This window comes from Lepidochelys olivacea (genome assembly GCF_965140295.1).
Source record: "Lepidochelys olivacea isolate rLepOli2 genome assembly, chromosome: 18".
NCBI classification, from domain to species: domain Eukaryota; kingdom Metazoa; phylum Chordata; order Testudines; family Cheloniidae; genus Lepidochelys; species Lepidochelys olivacea.
The window spans coordinates 14,182,506-14,188,505 of record NC_140428.1 but is presented as its reverse complement, the minus strand read 5'-3'; positions in this window follow the sequence as shown (position 1 = coordinate 14,188,505).

Below are 6,000 nucleotides of genomic sequence, written 5' to 3'. Positions count from 1 at the left end.
GCTGAGGATGTGGTCAAAGGTTTATTACTGACAATCCCAGAACCCCCTGTCCTAGAGTGTCTTTTTTGCAGGATCTCAATGTAATTCAGTGGAATTCACCCCGCAGGCAGGAAATTCCCTGCCAGAGGAGTAGGATCCTAATGCACCAAGGCTGTATTAATTCCTGTTTGCTGCATACTGGTGACACGCTTGGTGCTGTATGCCACAATTTCAGGATAACTACACCAGTATTCCTCCCCCACTTTCATGCTCCACTCCAGGAGTAGCCAGCCAGATCTGAGGTCTCCTGGGCAGGGACCCTTCTCCCCCTCCCTTCTGACCAGAAGTTTTAAGACTGCACAGCTCCCTGCCTTGCACTGTGACACCCCCAGAAAGCCAGTTTTCCTCACGACCAGCACCCGTGCTCTGTCTCCCTGAGACCTATGAGCGGTGTGTTGCCAGCCGTTACAAGTTCCTGCCCAGTTCTTTCAAAGCAAGCACATTTATTCTTAAGGTAAAAGCATCCCAGAGAAAACATGCTAAAAATAGCAAACAGATTTAAACACACACCAAACATGCCAGGAGTCTCCCATCAGCCTTGTGGTGCCTCATAGGCCACGGTCTTTCTGACGCTTCTGCGAGGGTTGAGAGGGCGGGGGGGGGGGGGGCTGGGACAGAAGCTCCTGCACGTTTGCTGGATCAGAAAGAAGGTCCTGAATCAGAGTAAATCTAGCCATTTTATATCAAAATCCCTTTTTTATCTGATGGTCTCTGGAAAACCCACTTTGAATCAACATATACCCACCTCCCCAGGGCCTCCCCAGAGGGATGGTACCACTCTGGAGGTGTTCACAGCCTAAGCTATTCACCTTAATCATCCCCCCTCCAACCCTGCAGCTGTGGTAACTCTGCCCTGTGAAGGGGTTGACTCACCGCTGGCACCTCCTCATGGCCGGGCATGGCATGGCAGCGCTCTTCCCGATAGCTGCTGCACCTGTGTGGTGATCTGCCTGTTCCTGGGACTGGGCCCTGTAGCCAGGTCACTTTAAAGCCTCTCCCCTTGCAGAGTAGTCCGTGGACAAAAAGCAAGGGAAATTAAGGCGAATAAATGGAGTTCCTAGGGAATAGAGGGGAATGACACCCTTTCAGGGTGCATCAGAATCCGGCCCTGCCTTTCCTCAGGGAGTGGTCATCAGGGAAGCTCCTACCTTCAGACAGCCCTTTCCTCAGGAGCTGAAGGTCTGTTCTCTTCCCTGGTCTGCCCACAAGCGAGCAGCTCTGCTCCTCCTGCAGCCTGCACATGCCTTGCACTTGGGGCGGGGTGGGGCTGGCTGGCTGAGCCCAGAGTAGCTCCTTAACCCCTTGTTGTTCCATGTGGGGTTGGTACAGCCCAGCACAGATACCCTGCAGTTGCATACAATCCCTGGCCCCGAGTTATACTTAAAGGGAGGGCAACTTTCTACACTCTGGTCCCCTAAGATACTGCCTCATAGTGCAATATCTGTCACACCGTACACACATGGAGGTGCACGCTGGCCCCCCTCCCTCAACAGGCTTTACAGGTAAACCCCCAAAACAGAACAATAAGGTACAGATACAGCCATGCATTGAGCGAGCCCTTCTTGCCAGACCTTGGATCGTGATGATGGAACTCTCACTACATTTGGGGACTGACATAGAGGATCAAATCCAAACCATACGTTAGGTACTGTAACGGGGCAAGGCCAGAAGGCTATAGAAAAGTAGTGGGAGATAGATATATTAGCTCCAGGCTAAACAAATCCCTGGTACCAGGATAAGATAAATGGCAGCTGCTCCAGGTCAATTTTAAGACACCTGGGGCCAATTAAGAACTTTCCAGAAGGCAGGGAGAACGCTAGGCTGATGGACACCTGAAGCCAATCAGGGACTGAGTGAAACTAGTTAAAAGCCTCCCAGTCAGTAAGGTGGGGGGGCATGTCAAGAGCTGAGGGAGGAAGTTGTGCTGTTGGAGAGACTGAGCAGTACACACCATATCAGGCACAAGGAAGGAGGCCCTGAGGTAAGGGTGAAGTGGAGCTTGAGGAAGTGAGGGCTGCTGTGGGGAAGTAGCCCAGGGAATTGTACGTGTCATGTTTCTAAAAGGTCAGCTACCATAGCTGATACTATTAGGGTCCCTGGGCTGTAGCCCGGAGTAGAGGGTGGGCCCAGGCTCCCCACTTTGTCCCCCCCGATTAATCACTGAAACTGGGACACAACAGAGACTGTGCAAGGGAGGATAGCTTCTCCTCACCTCTCTCGCTGGCTTATGATGAAAATGGCTCAGTAGACTGTGACCCTTGTCTCTAGAGAGAGAAGGGTTATGTGGAGGGTCACAGTGAGCCTCTGAGGCTAACGAAATCTGCCAGGAAATGTGGGACCCAAGGAGACAAGGACAGAGCTTTGTCACAGTATGTACACAGCCCTCATCACCAAAATATCTGAGTGCCTCACCATCTTTAGTGCTTTTGTCCTCCCAACATCCCCATTGTACCAATGGGGAAACTGAGGCCCAGGGAGGGGAAGTGACTCGCCCAAGGTCACACAGGAGCAGGGAACTGAACCCAATCCAGGCACTGATTTGGTCTCAATCCCATGCCCTAATCCAGATCTGGATCCAAACCCCACCTCCTTGCTCTATTTTCAAGGCACAGAGACATATATATGTGTGAACAGACAAGACATCTATATCTGTCTAGCTAGGTGTTTACACCACACTCCTCAGCATGGTATCTGAGTGCCTGCCTGGAGGACTAATACTGATCAGCCTCTTGAAAGATGAGAGTGCAAAGATAGAGATTCGAAAGAGGGGAAGATTGACGACTGGCATGCCAGGAGCAGGAAGGGCATGATGCACTAACCACCAGGATCCTATCAAACCTGCCAAGACTAATTCATCTGGAAGGAGATGCTCTCATAAATGGATTAGTTTTAAGGTTGTTTTAAAAGTCACTCCCTCCGGTGACTAAGGACTGTACTGTGTGTGTATGTTTCAGCGAGACTCTGAAATCGCACCGCATTCATTGTTGAAGTGAGCTGTAGCTCACGAAAGTTTATGCTCAAATAAATTTGTTAATCTCTAAAGTGCCACAAGTCTTCCTGTTCTTCTTATTGCATTCAGATTGCCACAGCCCGACAGCTTTGAGCCATTATGACTAGTTGTCTCCTTTGTGCTTCCACAGCGAAACCTGAACAGTTTTGCAACATTTCACAGTTTGTCATTGCAATAGGAAAAATCTGGCATGTGTTTTGTGACCAGATGTGCCGAGGGCAGCCCTCACTGGAAATGCCAAGGTCAGGGCAAGCTGCAAAAGAGAGAGAATATTCTCCCAAAACTGGTGAGTAACACTGAAGTTAAGCTCCCCAACAAACTGTACTTCTGATCCCCCACACTGGTTATCAAGAAGCAAAAAAAGAAATCACACAGCCCCCTTATTGCATGCCAGTTCTCTGGCTCCCAATCAGCACCTAGGTCCAGTACAATGAGAAGTTATTTAAAAAACTCTGCTCACCTATACAAAATGTTCTTCTGATCCCAAAGAGTCAGCCACATTACCAGGTCAGTATAGGTTTGGATCTTACCCAAAATACGCTGCCAGCCAATCTGTTAGTGTCTAAAACTAAAGGTTTATTATAAAGAAAAAAGAAAGAACAAGAAGAGAGGTGTTAAATGGCAAAGCAGTCACATGCACACAAAGATTCAAAGTCCATGTATCAGATTCTTTCCAGTATTGGTAAGTTTGCTGGCTTGAAAGTCCCTCTGGAACACATCCACAGCTTGGATGGGTCATTCAGTCCTTTGTTCAGAGCTTCAGTTTGCAGCAAAGTTTCTCCAGAGGTAAGAAGCAGGACTGAAGACAAAATGGAGAAGGTGCAGCTACCTTTTATAGTCTTTTGCCATGCAGCTTGATTTCCTTTGTTCCAAGCACAAGCTGTCCAGCACATGGCCTGGAAGCCTCAGAGTTCGGTTCATAGGCAGCCCCTGCCTGCCTGGCTGTGTCATAAGATGTATCCCTTGCCTTCTCTCAGTGGGTCAGTTGTATAGCTGATGTCCCTTGATGGGCCGTCAAGCAGGCTAGGCAGTGCTAATGCCAATCTATCTGGGGGTGTCACCCAGATCAACAGCACAGGTTTGGAACTACGGACAGACCATACATATAACTTACAATACAAAGTTGATACAAACACATAAACAAGATTATCTTACTCGGCAAATTATAACATTTTCACAGATACCTCACATGGCATATCTGGCACAACTCACCACCATTTTACAATATTGGTATTCATAATATCCTAAAGTGTCCCCTAGATTCCATACAGCATCACATGTGGGGCCTTAAGTTCTGACGCTTTGCTGTGAGTTTCCAAACTCTGAGGCCTTTGCTGCTCTTTTTCAAGACAGAGTTAAACTTGCTCTGTTCACTGGGGGTGGGGAAAAGGGCTACCTGCCTCTTGTGCAAAAGAAAAACCTTGTGAAGCCGGATGCGCAAAGCAAATCATAGAATCATAGAATATCAGGGTTGGAAGGGACCTCTGGAGGCCATCTAGTCCAACCCCCTGCCCAGAGCAGGACCAATCCCAAGTAAATCATCCCAGCCAGGGATTTGTCAAGCCTGACCTTAAAAACTTCTAAGGAAGGCGATTCCACCACCTCCCTAGGTAACGCATTCCAGTGTTTCACCACCCTCCTAGTGAAAAGGTTTTTCCTAATATCCAACCTAAATCTCCCCCACTGCAACTTGAGACCATTACTCCTTGTCCTGTCATCTGCTATCACTGAGAATAGTCTAGATCCATTCTCTTTGGATCCACCTTTCAGGTAGTTAAAAGCAGCTATCAAATCCCCCCCCCATTCTTCTCTTCCATAGACTAAACAATCCCAGTTCCCTCAGCCTCTCCTCATAAGTCATGTGTTCCAGACCCCTAATCATTTTTGTTGCCCTTCGCTGGACAATTTCTCCACATCCTTCTTGTAGTGTGGGGCCCAAAACTGGACATAGTACTCCAGATGAGGCCTCACCAATGTCGAATAGACACACCAATGTGCAAGACAACCAACCAGACAGAAAGGCAGGACTGCAAAGCTAAAGCTTCCCCAGATGGAAAATTGCCAAAGCAGCTGATGAATTAAAATGTCAGAAAGGCTCCAGGGGTTCTGTGGCACAAGGCAAACTGGCAGATATCCACCCTGACCAGCCTGAAGCCACCCGCATTTCGCTGCCCAAGGCGATTGCCTCTTCTGCCAGTATGATACTGCCAGCCATGAAGAGTTACGGTTACCATACATCCCGGTTTTCCCGGGCAGTGCCTCTTTTTTGAGCCTCTGTCCTGGCAGATTTTCCAAAGAACAGGCAATATCCTGGATTTTTGCAGGGCCGATGCTGCAGCTCAGAAAGAGCCCCAATTACTCCACTTCCCGGTTCGTCCCTTCCCTGCATCTGCTGCTGATTGAGCCAATCCCCTGCAGCCACAGCTAAGGGATCCCGTTCACCCAGGCCCCTGGCTCCCAGCCCTGGGGAGGGGGTCCTGCAGGTAGGTGCTGACTGGCGCCAGCCGCCCTGCCACAGTGACAGAGATTGACACTGCCCGCGCCACCTTCAGTGAATACCATGGCTGCCGGTAAACCCCTCCTCCAACCATACCCCCCACAAGCTCCCTGCCCCTTCCTCCCTGCATGCACTATCCTTTTTTGGGGGGAATCTGAAGTATGGTAACCCTGTCAGAGTGCAAAACAAAACCATGAAGCAATCGGATACAGTTCCCGATGGTGTTTAAACCATGATGGTGTCATCTCAAACAGTCCTCCTGGGAAAGAACAGGCATGCCAAAGGATCAACCAAGATCTATTCAAGGGAGAGGGCTGGATCATCTTTTATTTTAAGGCCCCTTTGCATAATTCGGGCAGTGCATTTAACCTTTGGCTAGTGGTGGGTGGGGGTTGGGCGCAGCATAAACTTGTTACAGCAGGAGCAGAATTAAGCAGCAGCAGGAAGCCCTAGG